Consider the following 12,905-nt stretch of genomic DNA (forward strand, 5'->3'; position numbering starts at 1 on the left):
GTATAAAATATCTTCTTATTAAACTGTCTGTACACTTACACAGTTCTCAATGCTTCGGTTTGCATGTAGGGACCCTCATTATGCTGCCGTGTTAGTGTGGGGCTATTTTGAGCCTTGTTAGTGGTATTAACAAGCGATTTTTATTTGTCATTACTCTACGCCCCATATACTAGCGTTATACTAGCGTTATAGGCTAAACTGTTTTTAGAGATAAAACTATTTACATTCGATAATCATGAAAACTAATCTCAGATAACGGTTGACTAGGTAACAATGTGTAATTAGACCAAAGGTTCATTTTGCGCTGGAGTTCTCCTTTAACATATGCAGTAATTAAAACTTTTTGGGAATGTTTACTATTCCTAATCAGGCTTATTTTACATTAGTCTCATTTTGAGCAAAAAGTATGTGATTTCTGCAAGTGTAATTTAGTTATCCTTTATTCATATCAGTTTGTACTTTCACCCGTGTACTGATCTGGTTTAGAGTCTGGTTTTACCTTTAAAGGTGCACTTGGTATCTTTTTCAACTTAATAAATCCGTTTAGAAATCATTTGGATGGTTAAATAATCTGTTCTGGTGAGAATGGTTACTTTCCCCGCTCCCCCCAGCGTTCCCAGGCGGAAAACCAGCCTTGCAACATTGGGACTAACGTCCCGGTAAGTTGAAAATAGGAAGTCTTGTGAGAAGCGAGAAGGAGCGAGATAGAGCGAGAAACACAAACTGCTTTACGGAATACAAAATGTACATGTCAATGTTAAATGATACTGTGTATGATGTATTACCCACCTCGGTAGACACGATAAAGTTGGTGCGTCTGGGACTCATTTGTTCACCACACCGGCTCCGACCATAACAAAAGCACATGAGCAGCGGTAGAAAGGGGGAGGAGTGCGCCGGTGCGCCGCAAGTGACTTTATGACAGTGATGTGAAAAATATACGCACCGCAGCTGTAGGGGGAGCTCGTTGAGAAAATCAGCAAAGCGGTGGCTAGAGTTACCGAGTGCCGCTTTAAGAAATCCCAGAAATCTGGGAAAATCCCAGAAATTTTAAGAAATCTGTTCTAGACTCAGCCGACTAAAAAAAGGAACCAAACACTGGATCCCATTCTCTATTGTCATGGCAACAACTGCTGTTTCAAAGCACCAGACACAATATAATTTTTAACCATGTACCACTTACAAAAAATTGCCATGGTAACCATATTTGCCTAGAGCAACATTCAAGCAGTTTATGTGACACGTCATAGTAGCTATACTTCATCTAAAACTATTTTACCTAGAATTTGTCTCATGTTGGTATAATTAGGGGCCAAGCCCTGAACTAGGAAAATTATTACATTTTGCACACTTGTAGTGATTGGAATGAATGGTCATCTGACCAACTTTGGGGTCTCTAGGACTAACTCTATAGTGTCACCACAAGTTAAAAAAATCACATTTGAAACAATAATAGCTGTTGAACCCTTTGATCAACTTAGTACACCCGATTCCTCACTTCATGCTGACCATATTCAACATCTTACATTAAGACCCCACCCATTACAGTAGTGGCCATTTTGAAAAGTATAGTTTTCAGTTTTTAAGCTTTTCTTTCAAATTTTGTCCAATTCTTACGAAAATTGGCTCAGCTTATCTTTGGACTGAGCCACACAGAAATGTTGGTTCAGACTTCAGAGGCTGTATCTGGCCAAATCATGATCTACGGGTCCACGCCAAATGGATTCCTTGTGTCATGCCGAATCCAAAGATACCGATTTTGCCAGGATCGGACTTGCCGCCATTTTGAATTTTGTCATAAATTGCAATATCTTGTAAATTATTTGACATGAGCACAACATTTTGTAGGTATCATGCTCAGCATGTCCTGAAGGTGCCCGAGAAGTTTAAACAGCGTCACCCAGTGTTCCAGACATTTAAGGATTTTTTGCAAAAACACTCATAACTTTTGAAAACATTGTCCAAAATGAGTTTTCTCTGTGCCTCATTCCCTGGCTAATGCAGATTCTGACAATGTGTCATTTGTCACTTTCCTTAAATGTGCCTGTCCGCCATATTGAAGCAAATGAAAAACAGTTTTTTTTCGCTACTCCTCCTACAAAATGTATCCAAAATTTACTCTTCGGACCAATCCGAACAGATTTTTGATATTCTCTACTGTTCCCGAGAAATATCTCTCCAAAGCTGAACCTGCATGTGTTTTTGTCTTATGCTAGCTGCCGTTCTTTCTAATGTGGCTCTTCAGTTATTAGGTTAACCATAAGCTACATTAGCATTACGTTAGCTTAGCATGCTAAACTGGTTAAAATATTAAGTAATGCTCTTGTGTGCTCTTTCTCGCACTGAAGACTCTCCTCAGCAGCCTGGTAAACCAGCGCCAACTGATTGGCGCAATCAGTAATGCCACAAGCCCCAAACCTTTCAGGACTTGGGTTAGAATCCTGTTTTGGTTCCTTGGTCTTAATATTATCATTGTTTTATCAAAATTACCCTTAGGGTATAATTAACATGGGAACTCTTTCAAACATTTAAAGAGTCTGTGAAATTTTATTTCTAATGATAACAGTGGCTAAATTACCTGTTTTATTATAGTAACAAGTATTTTGACAAACCATATTTACCATGGTAATTAGTTTGTAAGAGAAACAACTCATTTGCATTTTCACAGCAAACAAATTAAGAACAAAATTGTCCAAACTTTGTCCTCTTGGGATTATAATCAGGCTCACAACTTCACTTCGATTGTGCCAAAATGAAAAATGTATTAATCTCTCTTACAAGTTAAAAGTAGAAAATGCATTTGATATTCCGATGATACAGTCGTTCACCTGTAACACTGCACACATGAGTAACAGACTATGTTCTGTTTTCTTATCAAATAAAAACATTGACGTGATTGCATGAGATTACTCACCTTGCTGGCAAAGTGTAAAGAATTCAGTGATTCATTGAAGCTTTCCTCCTCAGGTGATATCACAAACATCAAACTGTACAGCGGTAAAGAAATAAGACATGTTCCTTAAAACAACAACAAAATAATTATATTCTGCAAAACTGCAAAGAAAATTACATCACAGGCTATAAAACATGTATTCTACTTACATTTTGCTGTTGCCTCAGAGGCAGTTCTGGAGGAGGTGCGTGAGCTTTAAGTTACGGTAGGGAAAGCTGTCCTGAAAAGTTGAGTAAGAAATTGAGGGTGTAAAATCATTATTGTGTAGCAGGGCAGGTTAGATCCCGCCCTATTAATTGTGGTTGTCACATGAATGACATGTGTGATAGCCTATTGGCGGTCGTTCCTGGCCTATTTAGGGCAGAGTTTATGCCACCTGGGTACGCATCATTGTTACAATCGCTTTTGTGTGTGTGCGCGCAGCTCTGCGGGAGGTACGTACCTAGCTGTTTGGCTAATGTTGCTGCTAGCACATATGCACTATTTGAGTGTGTATGTATTCTTTTTACCTTGTAGCGGTGCATATTAGCTCCCCCGTTTGTTATATCGCCACCAGCAGTGTTTGTTTGTTTGTTTATTATTTCGATTGCTTTCTTTGGTCTGTGCTTTTCCTAGGGACTGTGTGGAAAAGTGGAGTAATATTCTGTACCTGAGAACACCAAACATTTATTTTGTTTTGTTTAACGTTTTGATTTGAGTATTTAGTGAAAGCTCTGTCAAGTTTCTGTTTTCCTTCACTAAATACTATTGGATTGGTTCAATGTGATTTAATTTGGTTTAAGCCCAATTAATTGTTGTTTTCATTTGTATTGTTTGATCTAGTTTGCTGCTTGTTGTCTTTTTGTTTTGTTTTGTTCCTTTTTTTAGCAGTTGGCTGCTCCACTGTCTAGGTTGTACTGGAAATTTGGTGCAAACCTATTGGGCTACATCAGTTCTGTCTGACTCCTGTGGCCAGTAAATCGGCAATTGTTGACGACCTTTATGGTTTGAACTTGTTCTATTATAATTTGTCGAAGAATGTGTCTATTGACTATTAAATAAATATATATATACTTTTGTTTATTTCAGAAGCCGAAGGCCCCCTGTGTAGGGAATCTTGCTGCCCTTGCCCTTTTGGTGGTGGTGTTTCGCTCACAGAGTGTTTTGCCATTGGCAAGTGCGTCTCCCTCACTTAGTGTGCGTGAGTGTGAGTGTGTTTGTGTGGAGTAGAATTGGGTGAGTGGTGTGGTCTTAGGATACTCACTGCTCAGCTATCCACCCTACTGGTAAGCCTCAGCCTGAAAGGTATTTTTGTATTTCTTTCTTCATTTTTATCTGGTGCACACTGAAGTTGTGTATAAACGCTTGCTCTGAGTCAACAGTTGTATACATTTTATATAGTTATTGTTGCGAAATAAAAGTATTTTGTATTTATATCCACGTCTCCTGTTTTCCGTGGTAAGGAACCTGTGAAATTTCTCCGTTCACAGAAGCGGGGTGGTGTAGTCTACTCTTTATCTTGCTCTATTTGCGCATTAGTGTCATTTTTGCTCGCCACAATTGCACAGCAAGTCAAGCCGGGACGGAGTGCTTCTATCAGGGGGACATCCTTGGAGATGAGCAGACTGGCCCGCGGCGACTGCGGTGGCAGAGATGTCTGCTTCTGAACTGCTGAGAAATGCTGTAAGTCCTTGACAGTGTCAAAGAATTTCCCCTTGGGGATTAATAAAGTATTACTGAACTGAACTGAACTGAACTGAACTGAAGAGGCCACCTTGCGAGATGGGAGCATCGAGAAAGTGCACTGTCGACATCTCGTATCTCTGCAGGGTTTAGCCAGATATGGTGCTCCTGGACCATAAAGTTGGACATCGTCTGGTCGAAGGATCACACCATGACTTCAGTAGTGGCCAGTCGCCATGCACAGGTCCTGCATCAACCCCGGCTCAAAATTACTCTTGTGCATTATGAGTGCTCTGGCCTGCAGGACAGCCATTGCATACAAGGTGGAGGCGGTCTGGCCGGGAGCCTTGTGGCGGCACTTTGCGGGCATAAATGCACCACAATTGCACACTCCACCTGAGGAATCCCTCTGAACCCCCTGACTGCCCTTACAGTAGATGGTAGTGAGAGAGAGAAGAACTTTTGAACAGATTTTGGCACTAATTTTCCTGCATACTGCCAAAGCTCTTCATGCAATTCTGGGGAGAAAGGCATGGGGGCAGGGCAGCATTTTAACTGATTTGTGAACAGATCTTTTGAGACAATTCCTTTGGTAAAATGTTAAAACGTTTCAAAGCATCAATGACATGGATTAATAATGTAATCATAACTAAAACAATAAAAATGTTGAGGTACTTTCAGCAGAGGGAGTAAAAGAAATGTTATAATCATAATTCAATAAATCATGTTGCACCCTTATATTGTTTTTCCTTTACATCGTTAATGTGTTAAATATAGAAATATGCTAGCAAAAACAATGCACTCTCTTTGAGACTGACTCTTCTGCACTCTCTCACTGCCCGCCAAATCCACTAGACACAGTGTGGCTGAAAAGCAATCGATACGCATTTAAAGTCAGGCGTCAATGTGAAATATCATATCTGACTTTAAAAGTGTGGACAAACTCAATATTACTCATGAAGACTACTCTAAATCGGACATCTACACCTTTAAAAAAGAAAAGTTTATCTACCGTATTATATCAAGTTATTGTTGATGCAGGTAGTATGTGATTCTTACACTAGCACTTAGTGTCTTAATCAGAGTTCTCCCCCTCTATGTCTAACTGGACATTTAATATTCAATAATATAATTGATCTTCCTGCATTGACACCATTATATGAGAACTGATCTGAGCTGGAAGATGACATCACTGTTTTCCCCAGAGCGGCTATATATATATATATATATATATATAAACAACTCTTTTTACAACAAAAATTAACCATCACTGAACTTACTTAAACTGGAATATGACACTATTTTCTTCTAGATCTGCTGTACAGCAGAAACAAACTTTGTTTCAGTATTTTTCTGTTATCACTGTAAAGCTGCTTTGAAACAATCTGTATTGTAAAAAGCGCTATATAAATAAATGTGACTTGACTAGGAACAGAATGAGAACATGAAGAGTGATAGTTCATGCATGTGCGGGCAGTGGACCGGTTCAGGTTTGCCAACATGATCAAGTTGTGCACCTGAGACATGAGGAAAGAAAGAGGCACATTAACCCTTAATCACTGTTAAAAAATGATAACACTTAAGATGTTTGGGGTCAGACTGAACACAATGATATTTACAGTTTGATAGTATTAGGTCCCTAGAGACAGTTATTAATAACAGGTGTAAATGGGCTGTGTAGATTTGTGGAACTCAGACACCAATGATCCCTTAGTCCTTCCAAAACCTTAGGACTGGTAGTTCTAGCCTTCATATCACTTACTTCAGGTCCCACCCTTTCGTGCTTATGACTTGTTAAAGTTGGTATAAAATGGAAGTTGTCTTTTCCTCCCTATTGTGATATAGATCTAAATGAAATGGCTTTTCGAACAAGAAAAATGCACCTGATTTTTTTCCATGAGGAATTGATTGGATTGTTGTTGTTTGCTATTGCTGTGATCTCATGTAAGTGATAGGTTGTCTTACCCTTGTGCCAGTAAACACATCATCAGAAAATATGTCATTGCAAAATAATTGGGAAGTAAGATTAGAAGGGCACATGGATTTAAAATAATACAAATTTATAATAAAATACTGCAATATTAAAATATTTTCTAAGTCAATTTTGATTTCATGCTGACTTTAAAGCATGCCCCCAAAAGCTACATGTTTTGCAAGACCTCTAGAGTGGGCAAAGGCCACTGTTGCAGCTCCAGTTGGCCGAAGAGGTTTGCATGAAGAGGTTTGACAACATGAAGACACCATTTGCTATTTTAGCCAAATGGCCCCCAGAAGCTAGAATGTTACATTTTAAAATAGCTTTGACTGCCACAGGCCGTCTCGGGGGTGCAACAGCAACACTACCACCTTGTGCAAATTGTTCTGCAGAAAAACAAGTTTGTTTTTCATTATATATATTTTGGGAATGTATGTTAAAGCATATGAAACTTCGAACACTGCAGGTACAAAAAGGTGTGAGAATCTGAATTAACTGAAAACACACCTGCGTAGACTGTTGTTTCTCCCCATCTGTGCTGTTGGTGTGAGCCTGTTTCACAGACACAACAGGGAGATATGATGTTGTATTCTGCAAAAAAATAAAAAGAGAACGACATGAACAGTTTTTCAAAGGTGACAGCAGAGACATTTCAGAGACATGAAATCCACAACAAAGGAGTTGTAAGTTTAAGAATGTACTGCATCTTTTAAATCGAAACCGCAATTACATGTTAACCTGGGCTCCATACGCATGCATGCAAGTTGATTTTAAATTGATGAGCCTGTATCTTCCAACAGATTTCAATGTTTATAATCTTACCTCTTTGTTCATGGATTACCTCAGTTCTGGAAGTAAAAAAAAAAAAAAAAAGTTCATCTATGTAAATTTGTCAATCAAGATTCAAATCAACAAACTACAAATTACTTATAAATAGTCTACGTCATTCGCACAACTTTACAAAAAAATATTTATACAATAAATTGTACAACCCCCAACGGACATACTGAAGTTCGAGTCGCTATTGGCTAATACATTTTTTTTATTTACTTGCCAGACATGGAATGGAAGAACAATGCAAATAAAAAAAAAAGTAAACAGTAATAAACTAAGAACAATCAGACTATAGCAATAGCACAAATAAACAAAAGAACAAAAATGCAAATTAAATGAACTCTGCTTTTCAGATTTTTCAGATCTAACAGTAGCCTAATTAGAAACAGATTAGGTAGCTACAACCAAGTAACCAAAGTTGTCCGCACACTGAAAAAATGCAATCAGACCAAAAATAGTCTATCAAAAATGTATATTTAATTTTACTTATGCTTGTGAAAAAGGTGCAGTGTCTTAAAAGAGACCAGAGAGCAGCCTATGCCCACGTTTTCTTCAGTTTCTCATATGACAAATAGCAACTTCACTCTTTTGTGCACAATTAAAAATTGTCACCAGCTGAGCTTAATCAATGAGGGGGAATTACAGAAACCATGAATACAAATGAAAATAAAGTATTTTACTAAATTAAGGCTTATCAAGTGTATGATGATGGTTTACCAACAAAGTTCATTTGTGATATGGCTGAACTTGTTCTGAGAAATAATTATTTTCTTTTTGAGAAAAAAATACTACTATTTACAAGTCGAGGGCACAGCCATGGGTGCCACTATATGGCCTCTGATTATGCAAACCTATAACTTGGTTATCTTGAAGATGAAGACCAATACATGATCTGGAATAATAATCATTTTATTTAAAATTTGATTTTGTTTAAAAGAAACATTGATTGTTTTGTTACATAAGCTCTGTTAGTGATTTCGGAATTGTTGCCTTATATATGAATTGCAACAGATATACATTTATTAGATGCAAACATTTCTGTCATTTATGGTCAATTTTGTGTCTTCTTTGTATAGAAACAAAACAGCTTAAAATTATTTTTTACATGTGAAGAGTGCTTGAAATGTTTACCTTACAGTCTGTTCATGAGACTTTATCGTATCTGCTCCAATTAGGATGATTTTGATGTTAAAGCCTAGACTTTACACAGATCACGGGGATATTCAACCAAGTGGTTAGACACTGCATTAAATATAATTTGGTCTTTGTCAGGTAACACAAATTAATCTCCCAAAATAAAAAAGTGATCTTGTGTTTTTAAATCTGCATCCAGTACCTTGAATTCAGAAATGAAAAAGGTAGGCTAATCAACATCCACTGAATTGTCAGATTTGTTTACTGATCCACCTCTCTGCGTTTACTCAAGGAATCCAAATATCCAAATTGAAGGGATAAATTGGTGCATGCAGATACCTTCATCTCCCCTCTTAGGACCCTCACAGATGCCCAGGGAAACTTTACGTGTAAAGATTTTATTTCATGTTTTCATTATTGAAAATGTAAATCTTTCATCCACGTTCTGGCAAAACCTACAAAATTAAACAATTGATTAATTGTAAAACTACACACGATATACATAATTATTTGTCATTGCCCTTAACTCTATGTTGGTAAAACGAAACGTGCATTGTGCACTAGAATTATAGAACAAATAAGTGCCTTTAGGAAACAAGATTAAACTTCTCCAATTTCTTGACAATTTTGAGTCTGCAAAATCAGAAGTTCATGGCCATTGAGAGGGTTCTGTCTCATAGGAGAGGGTGTAACCGTGAGTTGAGGTCGTGACCCCCTATTCAATATACAATAAAAAAAGTCCAATTGGATTGAATGAAGAGATGGATCTTGCATTTTTTGTTTTGTTTAATAAAATACTTTCTTTTTATTTGTATTAATTGGTTTTGGTACTTCCCCCTCATTGATTAAGCACAGTTGGCGACAATTTGTTATTGTGCTTACAAAATAGTGATGTTGCAGTTTGTTCTATGAGCACTAAAAAAAGTATTTAAGCCACTTTTAACCTTTTTTCATGCATTAGTAAAATTAAAAATAAATGTTTTGGTCTGATTGAATTTTTTCAGTGTGCGGACAATTTTGGCTATACTTGGTTGATATCTTCTTGCAATTAAACTAGGACAACAATATACAAGTGCTGTGACCCCTCCCAGTTTAGTCTATATCTATTTAAAAAAAATATACTGCGTTAGACTAGAAGAGAAAAGAGAGTATTAGTATTAATGGATTAAGTGTTGCCGAAAAAGATGCGGCTTCAGCTGTTTCTTGAAAATGGCTACGGACTCAGGAGCTCGGGTTGAGGCAGGTCCCTCCGCCCGCAGGGAATAGTCAAGGTAAAGGTCCGTGAAAGTGATTATTTGCCTCTTTGCAGATCAGTTGCAGAGGTTTGACAGTGTAAGCTGGAAGGCCTGCCAAAAGAGCATTACAATAGTCCAGTCTGGATAGAACAAGCATGCTCCGATAGGAAGGGCCTGATCCTCCTAATGTTGTATAAGGCAATTCTGCAGGACCGGGCAGTTCTAGCAATGTGGTCTATGAAGTTCAATTGATCATCAATCACAACTCCAAGGTTCCTGGCTGACCTTGATGGAGTTCTGGATGACGAACCAAGCTGAATGGAGAAGTTGTGGTGTTGTGTTGGGTTGGCCGGGAACCACAATCAGCTCTGTCTTCACAAAGGTTTAGTTTAAGGTGGTGGTCCTTCATCCAGCAAGAAATGTTTGTCAGGCAAGCTGAGATGTGAGCAGCTATCGTCAAATCATCTGGTTGGAATGAGAGGTAGAGTTGTGTGTCGTCATCATAACAGTAATAGGAAAAAACATGTTTCTGAATGACAGATCTAGTGATTACATGTAGATGGAGAAGAGAAGTGGTGGTCCAAGCACTGAGCCTTGAGGTACCCCAGTAACTAGATGTTGTAACTTAGATATCTCACCCCCACACCCTAAAGGACCTGCTACCACAGAAACCGAAAATTCTCGGGCCAGCAGCATGTGTCCAAATTTCTATCTTAACCGTTCTATTTCATCAGAAACGATCTGAAACCAGGGCTTTAAGTGTAAAATACCGAACTTGTCCTTTAAGAGAATCTGGTGATCCACTGTATCAAATGCAGCGCTCAAGTCAAGGAGCACCAACACTGAAGGCCAATTTCTATCGAAGTTTATTCTTATGTCATTTACTACTTTAATAAGAGCGGTCTCTGTGCTATGATGTTTTCTGAAACCTGACTGAAGCATCTCTAATTTTGAGTGTGTATTTAAAAATGTATTTAACTGATTAAAACCGATTTATTCTAATATTTTACTTAAAAAAGTAAGATTTTAAATGGGTCTATAATTACTAGGAGTTAAGTTATCTGAATTCCCTTTTTTGTATACAGGTTTCACTAGGGCCAATTTAAGATCACATGGAAAAATGCCAAGCTGTAGGGAATGATTTACTATCTCAAGGATATCATTAGATATTGAGTTAAAGATAGATTTAAAAAGAGGTAGGAATTGGATTAAGAGAACAAGTGGATGGTTTCAGTTTCAGAGTCTCAACATTAACCGAAGTAAACCTTTCCATTTGGACAGTATTTTGGGCGCTATACAAAGGAGGGAAAACAGTAATCTTGTTTTTTTACTGAGCAGATTGCTAATCTAATGTTTTTAACTTTATCTCTGAAGTAGCTAGCAAACTCATCACATCTAGAACTTGGTAACGCAGAACTACAATCAATTTTGTGATTAATTAATGAATCTATGGAACTAAATAAAAATCATGGGTTATTAATATTTTCATTTATAAGGTTTGAAAAATAAGCTTGCCGTGATTTTTGAACTTATTTGTTATAGGTTTTAAGATTTTCAGTGAGTATATTAAAGTGTGTTTCTAATTTGTTTTTTCGCCACCTTCGTTCAGCTCTTCTACAGTTTCTTTTAATTTTCGTTGTCAGATCTGTCTTTCAAGGAATAATTTTGTTTTTGTTTTTAATGGAGCAACTGCATCAAAAGCTGTTCTCAATTTGTTATTAAACTCATCAACTAAGACATCACAGGAAGATGGTAAAATATTATTTCCATAATTTGTATAATGCATTGTGAAATTTTCTGTTAATAAAACGTTTTTTAACAATACATTCAGTTGCGTAAGGCACAGAAGGAACAATATTAAAGAAAACGCAGAAATGATCGGATAATGCCAGATCAACAACAGAAGTTATATTGATGTTTAATCCACATGCTATGACTAAATCCAATGTGTGTTTGTGGGTCGGTGTGTTTACATGCTGTTTGAACGACATACATTCTAGCAGTTCCAAAAATTTATTTGCTCTGATATCTGATAAATTGTCAACATGTATATTAAAATCCCCAGTTAAAACACAGTTGTCATAATTCATATGGATAACAGATAGCATGACAGAGAAATCCTTTATGAAGGGAGATATAGGTCATTTTGGAGATTGATATAATGTCACTGCAAGAAGACATGGTTGGAAGTTTAAAAGAATAGCATTATATTTAAAGGTTGTAAATGTACCAAGGTCTATGTCCTTTCCCTTTAGGGTTTCTCTGTAGATTGCTGCAGTCCCTCCACCTCTTTTTCCATTAGTTGAAAATGTAAGTAGTCGGGAGGACAGGTCTCAATAATGTCTCAATAATAGTGGCTCGTACATCTGTACCAAGCCATGTCTCAGTAAGGAAAAGACAGTCCAAATTATAATCACTAATGAGGTCCTTAATACAAAATTTTTGTTTGTTAATGCCCTTACATTAAGGAGAGCCATGTTCATTTCTGTTTGTTTTGTTTCCATAAGTGATAATATACTGGAAGTTGGAATTTGCAATACATTTTTTATATTTATTCCCACTGTGTTTCTCTTAGCAGTAGTACGACGAACTGATATAATAGGTTTTATAAAGTCAACAGAAGTACATTGGATAGGTAGTCATGGAAAAATGTGTATATCAATATGATGTGCAAGCATGTGGGAGCCTCTGTGATTTGGCTGCAGGCCATCCCACCTAAAAAGCGCTGGACAGCCCCAGAACAAATCAAAGTTGTCTATGAAAATGACCTTGAAATTTTCACATGTAATTTTTAACCACGAGTTCAGGGAAAGCAGACGACATTTTTCAATACCCCTTTTATTATAGATACAGCAAAATTTTGTAGAAAAATACAGCTATCTCAGGTCCACTGCCTGCCTATTATAGGCAGGCAGTGGACCTGAGATAGCTGTATTTTTCCCAGTTTTAGTGAGGGAGATTAGCAGCGCTTTAAAATGTTCCTTTAAGGTTTCAGATTCACGACATGCAGTGTCATTGCTACCAATGTGCACTATCATGGTGTTTACATTTGCATGCTTTCCAAGCACATCAGAGTTTTGTGTTCATGTCCAGTACCTTAGCTCCAGGACAT

This window comes from Phoxinus phoxinus (assembly GCF_949152265.1).
Source record: "Phoxinus phoxinus genome assembly, chromosome: 21".
Classification (NCBI taxonomy): domain Eukaryota; kingdom Metazoa; phylum Chordata; class Actinopteri; order Cypriniformes; family Leuciscidae; genus Phoxinus; species Phoxinus phoxinus.